The 23,431-nt window shown below is 47.9% G+C and overlaps 1 long non-coding RNA gene across 1 annotated transcript in view; it reads right to left on the bottom strand.

The window, feature by feature from the left end:
- Positions 1-23,431, bottom strand: part of LOC120985959 — a 1,109,413-nt gene that overhangs the window by 737,413 nt on the left and 348,569 nt on the right. The window lies entirely within an intron of this gene.

The following is a 23,431-nucleotide window of genomic DNA, read 5'->3' as shown; positions in this document are numbered from 1 at the left end:
CCCCTCTTCTGGCAGATATATCCCCCATCACAGTTAATTCTTCTACTGCCAAATCTGTCTAACCACTAACCCCTCTCCTGTCAGTTCTATCTCCACCATAGTTAACCCTTCTGCTTCCACACCTATCCCAGCCACTGCTGCCAACCCCTCACCTCCTGCCAGTCCTATCTCCACCAGTTAACCCCTCTCCTGCCAGTCCTATCTCCACCAGTTAACCCCTCTCCTGCCAGTCCTATCTCCACCAGTTAACCCCTCTCCTGCCAGTCCTATCTCCGCCATAGTTAGCCTCTCTGCTGCCAGACCCTGTCCTCATGTTATCTCTTCTGCCAAATCTGTCACAACTAGTTAACCCCTCTCCCAGCCACTGCTGCCACCCCTCCGCTCCTGCCCTCACACACTGCACAGAAGTAGTCCCCTCTCCTGTCAGCAGTGACTAGGACAGGTCTGCCCCCCCTCCTCTCCTGCCCTCACACACTGCACAGAAGTAGTCCCCTCTCCTGTCAGCAGTGGCTAGGACAGGTCTGCCCCCCTCCTCTCCTGCCCTCACACACTACACAGAAGTAGTCCCCTCTCCTGTCAGCAGTGGCTAGGACAGGTCTGCCCCCCTCCTCTCCTGCCCTCACACACTACACAGAAGTAGTCCCCTCTCCTGTCAGCAGTGGCTAGGACAGGTCTGCCCCCCCTCACACACTACACAGAAGTAGTCCCCCGGCTCCTCGTGTCTGCCGTCTTCTCATGAGCTGCATTACAACAAAAGAGACATAAACAAGCCGCCCCCAGGTGGCACCCAGCCCGCGCCCTCCTCACCTGTTTGTGCCCCTCTGCCCGCTGCTCCCTCACCATGCCCAGGAGGCGGCAGGTAATGTATGTACCACACAATGCAAGCAGCCCGCAAACAACAAACTACTTCTCCCAGCAGAGTGACAGCACGGAGAACCAATCAGTGACGAGCAGCAAGGCTAGGGGGCGGTGCTGCACTTCTATCAGCCAATCATAGCAGAGAGCTCGGATCCTAAGGATGAGCGGCAGTGCCGCCTCCTCAGCGCGGGGGAGTCCCGGTCCCAGGACGCTGATTTCGGGAAAGATTATTGAATTATTGAGGGAGAGCCCAGGGGAATGCTGGGAAATACATGGGAAGCTGTCAGTGGCTGGTCACATAAAGCTGCGGATGATGGGCGTAGTTATATGATTATGGCTATAATCACTGTGTATCTTATGACCGGGAGAGATCATATCCCAGCGGATACAGCTGCATTAGGCATATGTTACTATAAGATGCACACATCCTCCAACACACATTGTGCTCCACTTTATGTATTCTTCCTATTTTGTAGAATATTGTGGAGAGCTGAGCCCCAGGGTCTTACTGATCACATCCCTGACGCTTTTCCAAGACATTTATGCTATAATTTCGATAGACAGGGTCTCACCCCTGCGACCCCACCTATTGGGAGACCATGAACATGTCTGGCGGGAGAAGGGTTAACAGTTTTGGCAGAGTGTTCAAGGCTCTGTTCACATTGCGCCATCAGAGGTATATATATTTCTTGACATTATACCTCTCGCTGGCACAAGGCACTATATACAGTGGCGTACACACAATCCATGGGGCCCCGGTGCGAAACTGATCTATGGAGCCCCCTCCCCGTCGCGCCCCCCCCCCCCCACTACCTCCCCTACTAGTGTTGTAACTATAGTGTAATGGGCCACAGTGCAAACATTTTTACAAAGAACCGGCAGATTTTCTTACTAAGGGCTCTTTCCGTGCAGGTAATCTGCGGCGTGACTGAGTGCCAAACCCCATTCTGGACAGCAGAGACACGGAGCAGTGACATGATTGACTGTGATCTTTTTACTACAAAATCACGGTGACAACTTTATGTCTCTGTGATTTTGTAGTAAAAAGATCACAGAGGCACAGAGCATTGCCAATCATGTTACTGCTCCGTGTCTCTGGTGTCCGGAGCGGGGCTTGGCTCTCTTTCATGCAGCGGATTCCACGCACGGGATCCACTCGTGTTAAAGAGCCCTAAGCCCAATGCATGGCTACACTCACCCAGTCCTAATAAAATCAGAGTGTCACTGGTATCAGCGTGATGTCCGCTGGATCCAGAGCATGGTCCCTGTGGTGAGAAAAAAATAATTAGCACATAAGGAAGGGATGGTGACTGCCCCTGTGGAATCACCAGCAGGGGCGCTGTGCTGGCCTGTAATACTGAGCCATGCCAATGTATAGCAGGGTAATCTAGTGCTACCACACAGTACTAATGCCCACCTTGTGGCCCCTCACAGTAGTTATGCCCACCTTTGTTCCTGTCATAGTAATTATGCCCAGATATGTGCCCCCTCATAGTAGTTGTGCCAAATATGTGTCCCCTCAGAGTAGTTATGGCAGATTATGTGCCCCTTCACAGTATTTATGCCCAGTTATGTGCCCCCTCAAAGTAGATATGCCCAGATATGTGCCCCCTCAAAGTAGATATGCCCAGATATGTGCCCCCTCAGAGTGGTTATGCCAGATTATGTGTCCCCTCACAGTAGTAATTCCAGATTATGTGCCCCTTCACAGTATTTATGCCCGGTTATGTGCCCCCTCAAAGTAAATATGCCCAGATATGTGTCCCCTCAGAGTGGTTATGTCAGATTATGTGCCCCTCACATTAGATATGCCCACATATGTGCCCCTCACATTGGTTATGCCAGATTACATGCCCCGTCACAGTAGTTATGCCTTCATATGTGCCCCCTCATAGTTATGCCTTTATATGTGCCCCCCTCACAGTAGTTATGGCAGATTAGGTGCCTCCTCAAATTAGTTATGGCAGATTAGGTTTCCCCCCTCAAATTAGTTATGGCAGATTAGGTGCCCCTCAGTAGAGATGCCAACTTTTGTGCCCCCTCACTCTAGTTGTGCCCATCAAACCCCCCCCCCCCCCCCCCCCCCCCCCCCCTCCGCCAGCAGTCTGCAGCGTTAGAAAAATAAATAAATACACATACTTACCTTCTTCCCTGATGACAGGAGGCATATTGCCGGGCTTTCAGCTCTCCTCCCACAGCCAGCAGCGCGATGTGGGGCCAGCAGGGGGAGCTCCTGAGCTCTGAAGATCAGTGAAGCAGGGAGCAGAGAGGTTTCCCTGCTTCACTATGGAAACGGAACTGCCTGGCCTTGTGAGTGAGTGTGCGCTCCCACCCCCATATTATACATGTAATGGAGGCATGGAGCGCTCTGATGGGGCCCGAAATTGCCACTGTACTTCATGCCAGGCCCCATCAGAGCGCTTCATTACATGTGAGTACAGAGGGGCCCCTGCCAGCGGCCTGGGGGGGGGGTCCACAGGCGTCCGGGCCCCCTGGAGTGCCGGGCCCGGTCGCAACTGCGACCCCTGCGACCCTGGTATGTACGCCACTGACTATATAGACATCAGGGGTGTAGCTATAGGAGAAGCAGGGGGCCCGAACTCAGAAGGGGCCCACCCAGGAGGAGGACTGACAGATTTTATTGTCAGGACCTCCTCGACGGTATTATACAATGACATTATATACATTATACAGGTGTAGGAAACCGATGGAGCGACTGCCGGGCTTCGTCTAAGAGAGAGCGATCTAGACTAGCCACAGGAGCTGGCGTTGCACAGGAGGAGGGGGTTGCAAAAAAGTTGGGGGCCCATTCAAAAATGTGCTGTGGGGCCCAGTCATTTCTAGTTACCCCCCTGATAGACATACAGTGACATATAGTGCCCATAGGTTTCAACATTAATATATACTTATTTTTTTGCATGATGTTTCTGCCTAGGATAGTCTACTACACCATGATATGCACCAAGAAAAAGGTATAAAACATAGAAAAACTGCAGCACTCTCACGGAACACAGCGGCTGCTTCGAACACTGGATTGGCGGTGATGCTGCGACTCAGCCCCTCACCAATCTGATATTGATTACCTATCCTGAGGACTAGTTTCAGTTTGCATCCGATCCGTCTTTTCTGCAGATCGGAAGTGGACCCATTCATTTCAATGGGGACGCAAGATGCCCATCCGTATGACCATTCCGCGGCCCTGCAAAAGAATATAGACCATGTCCTATTCTTGTCCATTTTGCCCGTGCCCATGAGGCCTACGTCATGGCACCTGAATACATATCTCACTTACCTCCCAACGATTGAGTTTGAAATGTTCCTTCCCGAAATGAATTCCTTCCCCCAAATTTGATTAGGATGGCCCACAAACTAGTCAGAAATACCTATTTTTTTATTTTTTTTTTGCAAATGTGTCCAAACCCCGTTTCTTTTCTCTCCTGTTCATGGGACAGTCCAGTGAGAAACGGGAGTGTTGGGAGGTGTGCACACTGTGAGCCCCGGTAGGACAGATTTCTTCAGTAGTTTCATCCTCTTTATTAGGGCTTGTTCACACCACCGTGCCATGTTTTGCGGTCCGCAAATCCGCAAAACACGGATGCCGCCTGTGTGCCTTCCGCAATTTGCCGAACGGACGGCCCTTTATAGAAATGCCTATTCTTGTCCATTTTTCCGGAGCAACGGATGCGGACAGCACACGGAGTGCTGTCCGCATCTTTTGCGGCCTCTTTGAAGTGAATGGGTCTGCACCCGAGCCGCAAAAAATGCGGCTCAGATGCGGAACAAAACCATGGTCGTGTGAATGAGCCCTTGGGGAAAGATATAACAAGAAATGAATCAGTAGAGAGATTTAATTAATAAATGAGCTAATGATGGGTTTTCTTCCTGCTGCTCATTACTTCCCATGTCTGCCGTAGGAGATTCTTCCTGGCTTCGCTGCCATGTAGAAGGATGGGAGCGCAGTCTGATCTGTAGGCTGTCCTCTTCTGACTTGTGGATTACCTTGTCTGCCTTTTGGAGCAGGCTGGAGCAATGACATCACATTCAATAATTGGCACAAATCCAGCAATACAGTGCATAGCAGACACACGTTTTAAGGGTCACTGGGTTTTCAGAAAACTTTGGGAGATTTGTCAAATGTTTTGATGGGGTCTGAGTGCTGAGACATCCACAGATCCCTACAACGAGGAGAGAGAAGCTCACATATCACGTTCTCACTCCTCGCTACAGGAGAGGAAGCGAGACAGACTCAATAGAAAGTCTACGGGCCCGTCTCAGTTCCATCTCCTACAGCGAGGAGAGTGCGATATGTGAGTGCTTCTCACTCCTCGTTCTAGCGATCAGCGGGAGTCTCAGACCTCAGATCCCCACCGATCAAAACTTTTCTTATGTCTCTATGACATATCAAACATTTTCAAAAAATTCAGTGATCCTTAAAATTTCGGGGACAGAAGTGTAGATGAAGACTGGCATAGGAAAGTATGAAAGTTATCCCCTATCCACAGAATAAGATTTAATTAACTGATCCAATGGGATCCAGAGAACGGAGATCTCGTGTACCCTGCCGCACCATCCGTCTCTATGGGACTGCCGGAGATAGCCGTGTACAGCGCTAGATTATTTCCAGCAGTAGCATGAGATGGAAGCAAAAGGGTATGTGCTCAATCTGTCGCTCCATCAGGACGGCAACAAGAGATCAGGATCAGTTTGTTATTGCCTATCCTATCACACAACCCCTTTAAGAGTGTCATATGCCATGCCGGTCTTAAAGGGGTTATCCAACCCCTATAAAGCCCGAGCCCCTCACACAGGTTGTACTTACCTTGCTCCCCGGCACCTGCGTCGCTTCTGATGCATGCAAACCCCGTTCTTGCCCCCTCTTGCACGCTCCTGGTACTCTGCTCTGGCTCTTTTCTTAGGGTACTTTCACACTAGCGTTAAGGTTTTCCCGTATCAAGTTCAGTCATAGGGGCTCAAACGCTTCAGTTTTGTCCCCATTCATTGTCAATGGGGATAAAACTGAACAGAACAGAGTGCTCCAAAATGCATTCCGTTACGTTTAGTTGCGTTCCCATACCGGAGAACAAACTGCAACATGTTGTTTCCGTCCTGGGAATGCAGAGCAAAAAAAATGGGGACGGATCCGTTTTCTCTGGCACAATCTGGCACAATAGAAAACGGATCCGTCCTCCATTGACTTTCAATGGAGTTAATGACGGATCAGTTTTGGCAATGTTAAAAATATGTTAAAGATAATACAACCGGATCCGTTCATAACGGATGCAGATGGTTGTATTATCAGTAATGGAAGCGTTTTTGCTGAACCCTGCCGGATCCAGTAAAAACGCTAGTGTGAAAGTAGCCTTAGTCTCCGTTTCAGTTCCAGTAGATATATTTTCTACCCCCTTTACAATATCATTTGCTATGAGCATACCATTAAACTGCAGCTGGCATGATGCCACCCCAGATGTCTCATGGCTTTCAAGAGAGAGAGACACAAAGTTCACTTCTATTCGATCTATTCTGTATTGATTCTTGATGCTTTCTTTAATTATTAAAATACATATTAAGAAACTAAAAGTCCCAAAAAGCAAATGTGAAATGTTCAGTCCCACCTGCTGGGACGGCCCAGAACATCTCCACTGTCCACAGGCGGCCGTGGTGTCTCTGAGACTACGTCGGTGTTAATTAGCTGCAGACAACTGACATCTAGACAGAGTGTAGTTAGTAACTATTGATTTCAGGATAAAGTAGTTTCTTACTGAAAAACTCAGAAAGAGAGACACATAGTCCCAGTTGGTATTATTATACACTGCCTGTCCAAAAATAAAGTCGCCACCTGGATTTAGCTAAGCAAATAGTTATTAGCCTTCTATTGGATAATTACTACATGGGCGATTATTTTTCAGCTGGCAAGAAGTTATTTAACCCCAACTGGTGCAATGAGTTGCTTCTCATTTCTTAAACAACCATGTTGAAAGACTTCTCGTGGTCGTGGAAAAGATGTTAGTCTGTTCGAGAAGGGTCAAATCATTGGCATGCATCAAGCAGAGAAAACATCTAAGGAGATTGCAGAAACGACTAAAATTGGGTTAAGAACTGTCCAACGCATTATTAAAAACTGGAAGGATAGTGGGAACCCATCAAGGAAAAAATTTCCTGAATGATCGTGATTCACAGTAGAACTCAGGGCTATGTTTAATACTGAAAGTAAGAGATTTCCACACGAACAATGCGAAGAGAACTCAAGGGATGGGGACTGAACAGCTGTGTAGCCATAAGAAAACCGCTAATCAGTGAGGCAAACCAGAAAAAAGGCTTCAATTTGTTAGGGAGCATAAAGATTGGACTCTGGAGCAATGGAAGAAGGTCATGTGGTCTGATGAGTCCAGATTTACCCTGTTCCAGAGTGATGGGCGCATGAGGGTAAGAAGAGAGGCAGATGAAGTGATGCACCCATCATGCCTAGTGCCTACTGTACAAGCCTGTGGGGCAGTGCTATGATCTGGGGTTGCTGCAGTTGGTCAGGTCTAGGTTCAGCAACAGTATGTGCTCCAAGAATGAGGGCAGCTGACTACCTGAACATACTGAATGACCAGGTTATTCCATCAATGGATTTTTTCTTCCCTGATGGTACGGGCATATTCCAATATGACAATGCCAGGATTCATCGGGCTCAAATTGTGAAAGAGTGGTTCAGGGAGCATGAGACATCATTTTCACACATGGATTGGCCACCACAGTGTCCAGACCTTAACTCCATTGAGAATCTTCAGGATGTGCTGGAGAAGGCTTTGCACAACAGTCAGACTCTACCATCATCAATGCAAGATCTTGGGGAAAAATTAATGCAACACTGGATGGAAATAAATCTTGTGACATTGCAGAAGCTTATCGAAACAATGCCACAGCGAATGCGTGCCGTAATCAAAGGTCAGCTAGGTACAGTGGATTATTCTTTTTGTCGATCTAAAACTTGATGCGCCAGAAATGTATCCAATTGTGGCGCATTTCACATCAAGGTCTCTGTACAATTTGCCCCATTGTATTCTCTTGATAGTTGTAGAAATGATAGGTGTAGAATAAAATACTAGTGGGATACTGAACTAGTAAATCAGTTTTTTTAATTTTCTGTTTTTGTATACAGTTCTCCTTTCTGACTTATGTATGCAAACAGTCCATTGATTGAGGACCAAGCATGAAAGGACACAAAGGCGTAACTTGAAGGTCCAGGGCCCTCCACCTGCCATATGCTTTCTCTAATACTGGTGTCTTCAGGGGCTGATTGGCCATAGACCCTACAGGGAAATTTCCCAGTGGGCCAAAGCCCAGGGGGCACCGGAGCTCTCCTTATGGCCACCAGCTAAGTACATAAATATGTGATCCTCTCAGCATTAATACATGCTAGAAGCATCAAGTACTTCAGCATGTGGCTGGTGGCCACAGACACCCTCCAGAATTAAACTGTATTGCTATCCTCAGTACTATGATACAGTTAAATACTGCAGCAGGGGTGGCAATATTTTGTGCTGCATTGTGGTACAGTGATCCCTCAAGATACAATGGCCTCAGGATACAATATTTTCAACATACAGTGGTCTTTTCTGACCCATCGTAAGTTGAAACTAGACTCAACATACAGTGCCTCAGACTCAGATCCATCTAGTCAAGGCCACTTCTCTGGTAAAATACCTGTATTAGTTGTTAGTTATCAGCTATTCCTGACTGTTATATGTAAGGACTTGTTTTATCTGTCCTAGTTATCTGCTTATCTTTCTTAAATCTTCATCTTCTCTTATCTCGGATGACATTTTGGGGCTTGGGAACCGATTACTCAACATTGGTTTCAACATATTATGGTCGTCCTGGAACCAATTAATATTGTAACTTGAGGGACCACTGTATTGGGTGTTCTGTCCCCAGATACAGATACAGTTGTTTCTATGTGTTTGTCAGTTTGACATTGCATTACCTGTGTTGTAATTCATGTGCATTACATTGTGTGGTAACAGCACCATCTACTGATGAGTTCATGTATTTCATCCAGCCTTTTTTTCCCTATGCATTATGGGAGTCCCAGGGCATTGTGGGTAGTTCCTGGTTCTTTCTAGTCTTGTGCTGGGATAGCAAGCAGCCACCATCTTATGTCTCAGGAGCCACACACTCTCGCTGGTTTTCCTGCCCCATCATCTGTTATTCAGCCTGTTTTTAAGCATAGTCGGTAAGGGCACTATCTATGTGTCATTATACTGCAGTTTATTATGTTGTTGCATTTGATAGCATTGTCATTGCATTACCTCATGTAAAATGTGGGGGGGTTGAGCCCGCACAACCTGCCTGTAGGTGCAGATCACTATGGCGAAATACATATACAAACGGAAAATGCAAATGTGATCGCACACAGTGCTGGATGTAGTGTGCGATCACATTTGCATTTTCCATTACCTCATGTACTTTATGTATAGCAGATTATTCTGTATCCTATACAATGTACTATTGATGTATATATTCTAAAATACTACTGTAGTTTCACCTTTCCTGTCAATCTACTATCAATAAAGAGGAAGTTAAAGCAGTACTGTTTTCTCTTCTTATCAAGACAGAGAAGGTTTAGCTACATGTCAGATTACACACTGTGCTAACGTGTATGAGGACAGTATAGTCAAAACGACTGCTGAGAACAAGCTCAGTGAATAACTGCTAAAGACAGCAGTGAAACGACTGCTGAGAACAAGCTCAGAAGATCAGACTAGACAGAGCCCACCATTATCCACGCAGAGCCTACTTACGGATATTGCAGCAGTCTCCTAACAGTCACAGCATATCTAATAGTCGATCATCTTCAGTCAAGACAAGGTCTCAGATAAGTGGCTCTAACAGGACATCAATCAGAGAAGCTGCTGCCATTGCCCGCGCAGAAGCTGCAAAGGCAAAAGCCAGCTTCACAGAACAAGAGATGAATATAAAGCTGGAGAAAGCGCAACTTGAAGCAACTCTAGAAAAACTCGCCTCAGATAAAGAGACAGCAGCTGCCATAGCAGAAGCAGAATTTCTAGAAGCCACGGAACTTCAGGAAACCAAGAGTCATCGCAGCATTGTCCATCCAGAAGTTGAATACCAGGATCCAGAACAGCGTACCTTACAATACGTCTGTGACAAACTGCCATTTGCCACTGGGCATTGTAGAGGACTTATGGCTAGCCTCCTGCCCTACGACTATGGCCCCGGGACATGTTGCCCTTCAGGAACAGTGACAGAACTGTGCCGCATGTCTAGACTGTTGGTGGGACCGAACGCGGTCAGCGGTGTATGCTGGGGATTCTGTGGAGCTGGAATCGGATGCGCGGATACACGAACGCCGCTGACCCTTACCTTCTGCCATATTGAACTTTCAGCTCCAGAGACTAAGTCCCGTTCGAAGATGGGACTTAGTCGTTTTTCTGCATGGAATTGACTGACCGCACAGCCCAAATCTATGGAACTGTTTTGGGCAGGAAATTGTGCTTGCGGTCGGTCATAAAGGACTTCCACTAAACTTTTGATCCGCTGGAGGGATTTGTGTGATTTTTGGAAGTGTTTGTTTGATGTATGCAGAGTTTAAATATGTAATTTTTATGGAGATGGAATGTATGGTTTTAAAGTTATAGGGTATGTTTAAAAACTGTATTTTTACTGTCTGATAGTTATGTTAATCCATAATTATATCACAGACAAGGAGGATTTTGTGTGTTTGGGTGGGGATTCCTGTCCTGTTGTCTCTCTGTGTGTATTGGCGATGTCCTTTGTCCTGAGAGATAATTGAATTACTTCTCGGTTGTCTCCAGGACAGAGGATATTGTGTATTCGTCTGTCTGTGGTGATTGCATCAACCCAGTGTGAGGTAATTCTATCACGGACAGAGGGGAGGATTTTGTGGGGATGTGTTGTAATATATCGGTTGTATTTCAAACCCCTGTGGGCAGTACTATGTTTTTGGTTTGTGAATAAAAGAGGCTGTACGTGAAGTACAGTGAGTTCCTGTTTTAACCCTTCAAAACGCAGCCTCGTCTCGTTATTGGAGGGAATTGCTGTGTCACGCAGGGGATTGCTATGCTCTGCATATTCCCTGGAGGAGAGATCTTTCCCACACGGTCCTGAATGCTGGAGGTTCGTTCAGGGTGGAAGGAAGACGGCGCGGCTCCAGTTAAGCTACGACGGTTGTGGAGTCTGCGGTGGCTGTGGTGTCCAGTGCGGTGCTTGTGGTCCTCGGCGCAAGCTAGGAAGCGTCCATTAACGGAAGAGGATCCGTTACATTGGTGGCAAGCGGTGGGATGGCTTCCCTAGTGCGAGGAGCAGCATCCTGGGAACACCAAGCAGAGCTGGAGTATTGGTATAGTCACGTACGGTTTGACGCTATGCTGAAGAGGCGGTTGGCTATCTACGGGCCCCTCCTAACAGAGGAACTTGTACTGGAAGTGAGGAGAGAACTGGCGGAGTATCTGCAGCAGGAAGCAGAATATCGGGCAGAGATAGCAAAGTATTCCGTCCCTGCGCCCCAGCAAAAACGTGAGTTACAGCGGGCCGAAGGTGTCGTCCTTCCACCCCAGCGGCAGTGTGTACCCCAGGGGGCCGAAGGTGTTGTCCTTCCCCCCCCAGCGGCAGTGTGTACCCCAGGGGGCCGAAGGTGTCGTCCTTCCCCCCCCAGCGGCAGTGTGTACCCCAGGGGGCCGAAGGTGTCGTCCATCCCCCCCAGCGGCAGTGTGAACCCCAGGGGGCCAGAGGTGTCGTCCTTCCCCCCCCAGCGGCAGTGTGTACCCCAGGGGGCCGAAGGTGTCGTCCATCCCCCCCAGCGGCAGTGTGAACCCCAGGGGGCCGAAGGTGTCGTCCTTCCCCCCAGCAGCAGTGTGTACCCCAGGGGGCCGAAGGTGTCGTCCTTCCCCCCCAGCGGCAGTGTGTACCCCAGGGGGCCGAAGGTGTCGTCCTTTCCCCCCCCAGCGGCAGTGTGTACCCCAGGGGGCCGAAGGTGTCGTCCTTCCCCCCAGCGGCAGTGTGTACCCCAGGGGGCCGAAGGTGTCGTCCTTCCCCCCCAGCGGCAGTGTGTACCCCAGGGGGCCGAAGGTGTCGTCCTTCCCCCCCAGCGGCAGTGTGTACCCCAGGGGGCCGAAGGTGTCGTCCTTCCCCCCCAGCGGCAGTGTGTACCCCAGGGGGCCGAAGGTGTCGTCCTTCCCCCCCAGCGGCAGTGTGTACCCCAGGGGGCCGAAGGTGTCGTCCTTCCCCCCCAGCGGCAGTGTGAACCCCAGGGAGCAGAAGGTGTTGTCCATCCCCCCCAGCGGCAGTGTGTACCCCAGGGGGCCGAAGGTGTCGTCCATCCCCCCCAGCGGCAGTGTGAACCCCAGGGAGCTGAAGGTGTCGTCCTGCCTCCCCAGTGGCAGTGTGTACCCCAGGGGGCCGAAGGTGTCGTCCTTCCCCCCCAGCGGCAGTGTGTACCCCAGGGAGCTGAAGGTGTCGTCCTTCCTCCCCAGCGGCAGCCTGTGTTTCAGGGAGAGGAGCGCAGCACCCTCTCTCCCCAGCGGCAGCTTACCCTAACAAGGGGAGACACCAATCGCCCAGACGGCACAGATGGGACCGTGGTCTCTGCGCCAGACCTACCGGGATGCTGGAAAGCCTGTCCAAATCCCCCACTACCCTCACCAGGACAACAGGAGGAGGGGGTAAGTACAAATTCCCCTCCCCAGTTAACTCCTAACATGGCCTCAGGGTTAACAGAGGCAATGTTAACCCCTGCTGACTCCCATGTTCCTCTGGCTACTGAGCCGGACTATGGTCTCAGCACCCCAGCAGAAGAGCTGGCAGCTGGGCAGAGTGCAGTCGGCCTCTGCCCTCCCTCAAGTCCCCACAGCATGTTGCCCCATCACCACAGCAAAATACCCAGGTGCAGTAACTGTTTCTTGTGGGTGGGTCACCCTTGTACCTGTTTGTTGTGGGTGGGCTACTCGGGCATCTGGTTACTGTGGGTTGGTGGATCGACTAACGGAGGCACTGACCGACAGAAGGTCAGGTGCCTGGTTAGTCTTCCCCCCAAAGGGGAGATGTGTGACAAACTGCCATTTGCCACTGGGCATTGTAGAGGACTTATGGCTAGCCTCCTGCCCTACGACTATGGCCCCGGGACATGTTGCCCTTCAGGAACAGTGACAGAACTGTGCCGCATGTCTGGACCGTTGGTGGGACCGAACGCGGTCAGCGGTGTATGCTGGGGATTCTGTGGAGCTGGAATCGGATGCGCGGATACACGAACGCCGCTGACCCTTACCTTCTGCCATACTGAACTTTCAGCTCCAGAGACTAAGTCCCGTTCGAAGATGGGACTTAGTTGTTTTTCTGCATGGAATTGACTGACCGCACAGCCCAAATCTATGGAACTGTTTTGGGCAGGAAATTGTGCTTGCGGTCGGTCATAAAGGACTTCCACTAAACTTTTGATCCGCTGGAGGGATTTGTGTGATTTTTGGAAGTGTTTATGTTTGATGTATGCAGAGTTTAAATATGTAATTTTTATGGAGATGGAATGTATGGTTTTAAAGTTATAGGGTATGTTTAAAAACTGTATTTTTACTGTCTGTGATAGTTATGTTAATCCATAATTATATCACAGACAAGGAGGATTTTGTGTGTTTGGGTGGGGATTCCTGTCCTGTTGTCTCTCTGTGTGTATTGGCGATGTCCTTTGTCCTGAGAGATAATTGAATTACTTCTCGGTTGTCTCCAGGACAGAGGATATTGTGTATTCGTCTGTCTGTGGTGATTGCATCAACCCAGTGTGAGGTAATTCTATCACGGACAGAGGGGAGGATTTTGTGGGGATGTGTTGTAATATATTGATTGGTTGTATTTCAAACCCCTGTGGGCAGTACTATGTTTTTGGTTTGTGAATAAAAGAGGCTGTACGTGAAGTACAGTGAGTTCCTGTTTTAACCCTTCAAAACGCAGCCTCGTCTTGTTATTGGAAGGAATTGCTGTGTCACGCAGGGGATTGCTATGCTCTGCATATTCCCTGGAGGAGAGATCTTTCCCACACGGTCCTGAATGCTGGAGGTTCGTTCAGGGTGGAAGGAAGACGGCGCGGCTCCAGTTAAGCTACGGCGGTTGTGGAGTCTGCGGTGGCTGTGGTGTCCAGTGCGGTGCTTGTGGTCCTCGGTGCAAGCTAGGAAGCGTCCATTAACGGAAGCGGATCCGTTACAACGTCTATCAACATTCCAAGTCAGATGACGACCCAGATCCACAGCTTAATACAAAGCGGTTTATTGACAAGCCAAGCCAACATGCTTATTCAGATCATCAGAAAGTCGACTATCAGTCTCTTTGCAGCAGACTAGAGAATACACATCAGAAACTGCCTACAACAACTTCTCTCCAGAACAGAGAATCAGAAATCCGCCCCTGCTAAGAGAGATGCCCTTCGCTTCAGAACGGCATTACACAGATCGAATTAAACCAGAGACTTTCAACAGGTATGGCCATGCACCACATATTCACTCTAACAACACACCAGCTGGTTCCAGCGCCAATCAAGCCACAATGGACTTTGCCAGGTTCCGTGTTCGCCGTGAGCTGGCCACCAAGGGACTTGTAAAGTTCAGCAACCGCGTGTCACGGCGGACAGGATATAAGATACACAGATAACAAAACAAACAAGTTTATAGGCGAGAAGCTGGGGATAAGGTCACCTCCTAGCAAATCCCTAACAACTCTCCCTATACTGCTAAGCCCACATTCAGACCCTTATGGTGGGAATAATGTGTCCTCGTGCCTGGGCTGAAAATTCCCTAGAATCCCTGAGATGGGAAAAGGGGCAGCCTGCTCCCTCAGAACCAGGAGGGGACAGACGTCAAACAGCCTAGACAGCAAACCAAAGAAATCAGAAACCAACTTATCTTATCAGAGCAGGAACAGCCAATCCTTCCTTCCTTGCTTCCACAGCCTGACAGAAGCTATAACCCGCACGGAACCCTGGGAGTGAGAGTAATTTAAACCAACGACCCCACCCAGAGCACCTGAAGGGAGGCGGATCTAGCACGACTTCAAAACAAAACAAATGACTAGACACGTGCTGCTAATCTGGCAGACCTCCGCACATCGTCTGAGAGCTTGGCAAGCTTCCTTCCAAAATGCCACCAGAGACTTAGGTCTGTCATGTAGTGAGGAACTGGATCTCCTGGTAAAATGGCTGGGAAGTGAGTCCGCCGAACATGCTAGAAGGATTAGAGATATCAATGTAAATTATCCAGACATTGGTCTAAAAAGGGTCTGGGAAAGACTTGAGGAGGTTTATGGTCATAGAAAGCGCCTTATTTAAGAGAATTGAGGACTTTCCTAAAATAGTGAACAAAGACTATTCAAAGTTTAGAGAGTTAAGTGACTTATTAATGGAGCTGAGTGTAGCAAAGGCAGAAGGGGATCTGGTGGGATTGACATTCCTTGACACTACTAGAGGTGTGAATCCTATAGTTCAGAAGCTCCCATACAACCTGCAAGAGAAGTGGGTCATTTATGGTTCTCGGTATAAACAGACAATGTACCATTTCCTCCATTTAATGTGTTTGTAGATTTTGTCTCTGAACAAGCAAAAATCAGAAATGATCCTAGCTTTGATTTCATGATGTCATGTGCCACCACCTCAGTCAGTAAACCTCGTAGGGCAATGGTGGAGGTCCACAAAATTAACGTTTCTTCCACAGATTCAGTCCACAAAGAGTTCAGCTCCTATCAAGGAGGAGACAAACCCAAGGACCCGAGCAGTGTCCCTTACACAGGAAGCCTCATTCCCTACTTAAGTGCAGAACCTTCAGGGAAAAGTCATTGGAAGACCGCAAGACCTTCCTCAAGGAGCGCAACATCTGTTTTAAATGCTGCTCTTCAACTTCGCACGTCGCCAGGGACTGTGAGGTTAGTGCAAAGTGTGCCGAATGTGACAGCACAGATCATAACACAGCTCTACACCCTGGGCCACCACCGTGGGCTTCACCCAAAACCCAAGAGCATAGCGTGGAGCGAAAGGACACAAATACTGACACTTTGACAGTTACTTCTAAATGTACAGAGGTTTGCAGAGACCTCAGAGGAGGCAGATCCTGCTTTAAAATTTCCCTAGTGAAGGTTTACCCAGCAGACGACCAAAGCAAAGCCATCAAAGTGTATGCAATTCTAGACAATCAAAGTAACAAGTCGTTAGCGAAGTCTGCCTTCTTTGATAGCTTCGACATCAGAGGACCCGGTGCCCCCTACTCTCTAAGAACTTGTGCTGGTACTGTGGAAACAGCCGGAAGAAGGGCGAGTGGCTACATAGTTGAGTCCAGCGATGGTCAAGTACGTCTGCCTTTACAAACTATACTGGAATGTAACCAGATTCCTGACAACAGTTCCGAGATACCCACGCCAGAAGTAGCAGCGCATCAGCCTCACCTGAAGCGTATAAGACACCTGATCCCAAACCTTGATCCTGGAGCTCAGAGAGTCTTTCTAGTCGGGAGGGATATCCTACAGGTCCACAAGGTTAGACAGCAGATCAATGGACCTCACAATGCTCCATACACCCAGAGACTTGACCTAGGATGGGTCATTGTAGAAGTCTGTTTGGGAGGTGTATACAAACCAACAACTGTCTACAGCATGCTTACCAGTACACTTGAGAATGGATGCCCATCTCTCCTCCAACCATGTGAAAATCACTTCATTAAGGAACTGCCTCAAAGCACTTCATCATCAGGTGCCCTTGCAGGTCCTGCCTACGATGACCTAATCTGGGATGGTAATCAAGACCACCTAGGATCCACAGTGTTCCGCAAGACTAAAGAGGACAATCGTATGGCAATGTCATTCGAAGAGCTAGCACCCGTACTTCGAGACTCGGAAGAGCACTGGTACCTGCCCATGTTTGGGGTGTATCACTCAAAGAAGCCAGGTCAGATCAGAGTAGTGTTTGACTCAAGTGCCAAGTATGAAGGCGTATCATTGAACGACGCTTTGCTGTCAGGCCCGGATCTAAACAACAAGCTCATAGGAGGGCTTCTCCGTTGTCGCAGAGACTCCGTTGCATTCACGGGTGATATCCAACAGATGTTCCATTGCTTCATAGTTAAGAAAGAACATAGAAATTTCTTGAGATTCCTATGGTTCAAGGACACGATCCCTCCAAAGATGTTACAGAGTATCGTATGAAAGTTCACATCTTCAGCAATAGTCCTTCTCCTGCAGTCGCCATCTATGGATTAAGACGCGCAGCTCAGAAAGTAGACGAAAAGTACGGAGCGGATTTCAGACTCTTTGTAGAGAAGAACTTCTATGTGGATGACTGTCTGAAATCAATGTCCTCAGATGAGACTGCAAGTCTTCTTAAAAGAACCCAGGAGATGCTCTCTCTGTCTAACCTGAGGCTACACAAGATCGCTTCTAACAGCCAGAAATTGATGGAAGCCTTTCCTTCTCAGGACCATTCAGAAGACTTGAAGGACTTAGATCTAGGCTGTGACTCACCTCCGATGCAACGGAGCCTTGGCCTACTCTGGGACATAAAAGCTGATACTTTCACTTTCCAGGTTAGCAGAGAAGAAAAACCCTTTACTCGCAGAGGAGTACTGTCAGCCATAAGCAGTTTATATGACCCATTGGGATTTGCAGCTCCTATACTCATCGAAGGTAAAGCTATGTTAAGAAACTTCATCAGAGAAGGGTCGAACTGGGATACTCCCCTTCCCATGAAGGAAAGAACCACGTGGATGGCCTGGAAGAATTCCCTTACAGCCTTATCTGATCTTCACATAGCTCGCCCATATGTTTCTGTACCAACTACCAAGGTTGAGACACAAAAACTTTGTGTCTTCTGCGATACTTCATGTTTCATTAATGCTTTCCGACGTTTCATTGCCATTAGAGGACCTGTCAAACACATTCGTTCTGACTGAGGCACAAACTTCGTCCGAGCAGCGAGAGAGCTACAACTCTCTTCCAACTTGAACGTTAACAACACAGAAAGATACTTCAGTGAACAAGGATGCACTTGGACCTTCAACCCACCTCACTCTTCACACATGGGAGGTGCTTGGGAGAGGATGATAGGCATCGCACGGAGAATCCTCAACTCAATCTTCTTACAAGAGGAATCTTCAAAGCTGACTCATGAACGTCTGACTACCTTCATGGCGGAAGTATTGGCTATCATAAATGCCAGACCGCTAACTCCGATTTCTAGCGATCCTGATGACCAAACAGTTCTCACACCCGCCACACTGCTTACCCAAAAGACTGAACAAATTTGTGCTCCACCTGGAGAATTTTATTCCAAAGATCTTTACAGAAATCGATGGAGACAAGTACAGAGTCTCTCAAACTCGTTCTGTGACAAGTGGAAAAAGCAATACATTCCCACTCTGCAACCGAGGAGAAAGTGGCAAACCAGCAAGCCTAACCTCCAGGCCGGCAATGTAGTCCTAATGAAAGACTGCCAGTCACGAAGAAACGAGTGGCCATTAGGTCTTGTGACTAAGACATTCCCAAGTAAGGACGGAATTATACGCAAAGTAGAATTGAAAATACGGAGACAGGGAGAGACCAAATTGTTCCTCAGACCAGTAGGGGAACTCGTTCTACTGTTTGCACCCAACAAATACAATAGTGACGTCGGTTGACGTCAAGCGGGGAGTGTTCTGTCCCCAGATCCAGATCCAGTTGTTTCTGTGTGTTTATCAGTTTGACATTGCATTACCTGTGTTGCAATTAATGTGCATTACATTGTGTGGTAACAGCACCATCTACTGATGAGTTCATGTATTTCATCCAGCCTGTTTTTCCCTATGCATTATGGGAGTCCAAGGGCATTGTGGGTAGTTCCTGGTTTTTTCTAGTCTTGTGCTGGTACAGCAAGCCTACACCATCTTATGTCTCAGGAGCCACACACTCACTGACGTGTATGAGGACAGTATATTGGGTTCTGCTGGGGCAGTATATGGTGCGGTACTATGGTATTTGGTTCTGCTGGGGCTATATTTTGTGCTGCACTAAGGTATTGTCCCACCTACTTCTGTTGTCCCAGCCTATGTGCTGCCCCACCTCTATCAATTTGAATCTACCTACATTATGGGGCCACTTTTATGTTTTTTCCAGGGCCACTTTAAGTTCCCAGTCCATCCCTGGGTGTCTTATGTGGCAGAGGCTCAGGCTCCTAGACCTGATAGCCAGTGCTACTTCTGGACCTCCTGTAGCTTTGCCCCTGAAAGTATATCCTCCAGTTTGGGGGGAAGAGGGGTTATAGCAGCATTTGATGGATGTCCTTTGATGAGTTGAAAAATTGCAGTCCAGAACTTTTGACAGGACCACCTCACCAAATTGAATAGGGATCCCTTATGGCCATACTGTCTCCAGCATGGATTTGAGGAGAAAGAACTTGTCTTGATCCATTGGCTAAAGAATTATTGTGCTATATCGGCAGCACGTGCCCTCCACTTCTCTGCTATCCCAGGTGGGCAGAGCCGGCATTCTCCTCACCCCTCCTTCCTCTTTCCGGCATCATGGATCAAGAGAGCTCCCCATTCATTGCTCCGCTATATTTATATCTGTCACGGTGCGGTTCACCGTGACGTGGGTGTCCGTGTAGGCTGGTTGCTTTTGGCTGCGTGCTTGCTGCGGTATCTTGTGTGTTCCTGCCCGTGTGTGCGTGTACCCTCCCTTTGGCTGTATTGTCTCCCTGAGGGTGTTCAGGTTGGTTGTGCTCTGACGTACTGGCTGCGGTGTTCCGTGAATGCTGGTTGCTAGGGGCAACGGCCTGCACTTCTGCCTTTGTGCCTTCTTCTGTTTGGGTTAACACCCCTGTTCTATGCCTGTGGATCTGTGCCTGGGTGGGGCTTCTCAGGTGCCTTGTTAAGCAGCCTTATCTTCCTGTAAGCTGGGATGCTGGGATTCAGTCTGTCCTGTTCTGTTCTCGGTGTTGCTCCTTGCTGCTGACCCAAGGGGTCTTACCATCTGCCGTGTGTATGGTTCCGCCTGGTTTTACAGTGTTGTATTTTGTTTATCCTTGCTTGATCTGTATCTGCCCTGTATTATGCTTCGTTTATGCTCTTTATCTTGTTTGTTATCATGCCTTGTCCCATGTCTTGTCCATGTTAGCCTACCAGAGCTTATCTGCATCTGATAGCCTAGCAGAGCTTATCTGCATCTGTTCCTGTTCTTGTCTGTTCATACCTGTTCCTGTTATTGTCTGTCTGGCAGTCCTTACTGCTTTTAGTGTTCTGTTCATGTCAGTCCTATGTCCTGCCTTCGGAAGAAGGTTCCTGTGATCCCCGGAGGGGGATTGCCCATTGTCCATTCTCTGTTCTGTGCAGCTCTGCCTGGGGCCGCTTGGCTTCTACTGCTTGCGGCGCAGGTAACTGCTTCTGTCTCTGTTCTTTTTTTTTTATATTGACAATTTTTATTGTTTTTCATATTAATTGGATCAAGCATTGTCAGATACATAGTATATAAACTTTTACAAAATAAATGCCTGAGAGTAACAGACGTAAATACAAAGAGCAATTGAAAATGTAAAAGAAGGCCTACAAGGCCTCAAAAAGGCAGGTGCCAAGGAAAAGTGAACACAAACACTCAATTGAGTTAACAGTATGACAGGGATACTGAAGCAAGATTGTTATGATATGAGATGCAAAGTAACTAGTGTAGGAAAGTCCTAGGATCTGGGAACTGGTCCGCGGATGTTGAGGGGTGGGAGTTAAGAGAAGTTTCTATAAGTTTTCCAGGGGGACCAAATTTGGAGGAAAGTGGGTCTGGAGCGCAACTCCCAATGTGAGATCTCCTCCATTCTATATATCTGGTCCACTTTGTTAATCCAGTGTTCAGTACTAGGGACCAGGGGGGATAGCCAGTGAGTCGGAAGGAGTAGTCTAGCTGCTGCTACCAAGAGAGAGAAGAGCGAGGACTTAAAGGGGGATACTCTGCCAATACCTAATGATAACAAAGTTAGATCGGGGGAGCAAAGGAAGGAAGTCTGGCAGATCCGATTGCTCAAATTGATTATGTTGTGCCACCAGGGATTGATTAGCTCACAAGACCACCAGATGTGTAAAAAAGAGCCTTTGGCCTTATTACATCTCCAGCAGGTATCAAGGGCATTGGGATTATATAGACACGTCTTATCCGGGGTCCTGTACCATCTCATAAGGACCTTGTAACTATTTTCTTGAATACGTACACACCTAGAAATCTTATGCGGGGAGATCAACATTTTAGCTATTTCAGGAGGTGTCAGGGTTCGTTGAAGGTCTTTTTCCCATAGGCCGATTATTGCAGGTTTGAGTGTTGAAGAGGGGGCTATCAGGTGTTTGTATATTGTGGAGATGGTTTTGTGAGGATATTTCTTGCTGCTTAACATCTCTTCAAACCAGCTAGTAACATTAGTAGGGGAAGTTTTCTTTATGAGAAGGAGGGATTCTGATTTAATGAAACGCAAGAGGATAGGATTGAGAGCCTGTGTGTCAAGTATTTTGCAGATTTCAAAGTCTGGGAGTAAACAACCATCTTGATCTAGAATCTGTGGAATAGCGGTCTCCGAGGACCTCAGAGCGATAGGACAGCTATCTCTCAGATCTCTGGGAGCCAAATTGATTACATCTTTTATCCGCAGTAGGGGGGAGGGCAGAGCCAGAGCCCTAGAGCAGGACGAGAACCACCTCCAGACCTTTAAGGTGTTTCGAATGAGGGGGTTGAGGGTAGAGCTTGGTACAGGAGGTGGTCTGTCGGCCAGCAGGAGGGCCCTGGTGGGAGAGGGTAAAAAGGCATTTTCTATTATGAGCCAGGATTTATGAGACGGGTTTCTAATCCAATCTACAATTCTAGAGAGTTGTATGGCTCTCAAGTACGTCTCTGGGTCAGGAAGCCCAATTCCCCCTTTAGCTTTAGGTCTAGTCAGGGTGCTAAATGAGATGCGAGGATGTTTGCCCTGCCAAATAAATTTGCGTATTAGTGTATTCAGGGAGATTAAGTAGGATTTAGGGATTTCAATGGGGAGCACCTGCATCAAGTAAGTGAGTCTGGGAAGGATTAGAGACATAAGTATGTTTTTTCTCCCAAACCAGGAAAGGTAAGGGAAATCCAATGAGTCCAACTGGGTCTGTATGGATGCTAGGAGGGGTTTATAGTTCAGTCGAAATAAATCTGGTAGGTGAGGGGAGATCTTTACCCCTAGGTATGTTAGTTGTTGGGTATGCCAATTAAATGGGGAGTTTGCTTGGAGGGAAGTGAGACTTGGAGGAGAGAGACCAACATGTAAGATTTGAGACTTCGAAGGGTTAACTTTAAAATTGGATAAAGAACCAAATAGATTAAGCTTAGAAACTACTTTGGGCATGGATTTAAGGGGGTTGGTAGTCAGGATCAGTAGATCGTCTGCAAAAGCCGCCAGTTTAAGTTCATGACCCTCGACCACCAATCCTCTAATCTCCCTGTCTTGCCTAAGAGACTGCAACAGTGACTCCATCACTAAGACAAATATAAGGGGTGACAGTGGGCAGCCTTGCCTCGTACCATTTCTTATTGGGAAGTGGGCGGACATGAGGCCATTGACCGACACGGATGCTGAAGAATGTGTATACATAGAGAACATTGCGTTAATGAACTGTTCAGGTAGCTGGAATTTAGAGAGGACCTGCCTAATATATGACCAGTCCACTCTGTCAAATGCTTTTTCAGCATCCGTGCCAATCATGACTAGGGGGTTGCTTTATGGGACGCATAGCATAGAGCATCCAATATCTTGGTAGTATTGTCCTTCCCCTCACGTCCCTTAACAAAACCCACTTGGTCTGGGTGGACCAAGTCGGGAAGTAGGTTTTGCAATCTTGTGGCCAACATTTTTGCTAAAAGTTTGAGGTCCACATTGAGCAAGGATATGGGTCGGTAGTTGGAACAGGATGTGAGGTCTTTTCCCTCTTTAGGTATAATTGTGATCGTGGCTTTTGTCATATCTGAAGAGAGCGAGTGACCGGCTAATGCACGGTTACAAATAGGGAGCATAAATGGCAGTAATAGTTCTCCAAAAGCCGAATAATAAGATATGGGAAGTCCGTCAGGGCCGGGGCTTTTCCCTTTAGGGGTTGATTTAATGGCAGTTGCCAATTCTAGGGAGGTAAATGGTTTGGACAAAGATTCCTGCTGTGATAGGGTTAGGGACGGAAGATTGAGGGTGTCTAAGAAGGATTTGATGTTAGCCTCTCTTCCCAAGGAAGGGTTTGGGAGATCAGAGGGTGGAAGGTTATAAAGGGACTCATAGAACAACCTAAATTGCTCAGCAATCTCCTCTGCTTTGAATAGTTGAGTGCCCTGGGGGGATTTGATGCTTTGTACATATCGGGAGTCTCTTCTCTGTTTTATTCTACGCATCATGTATTTTGAGGCTTTGTTGTTGAGCAGACAAAAAAAACTTGGCTGAACGTTCGTTCAATAAATTTTTCAATTGAGTTCTGAGAGAGGAGAGTTCCAATAATTGATGGGCGAGTAGGGACTGCTTATGGGCCTTTTCCGCCACATGAATTTTAGTTAGTAATGTAGCGAGCTT

This window comes from Bufo bufo, chromosome 1, assembly GCF_905171765.1.
Source record: "Bufo bufo chromosome 1, aBufBuf1.1, whole genome shotgun sequence".
Taxonomy (NCBI): Eukaryota; Metazoa; Chordata; class Amphibia; order Anura; family Bufonidae; genus Bufo; species Bufo bufo.
This window is presented reverse-complemented; position numbering and strand designations above follow the sequence as displayed.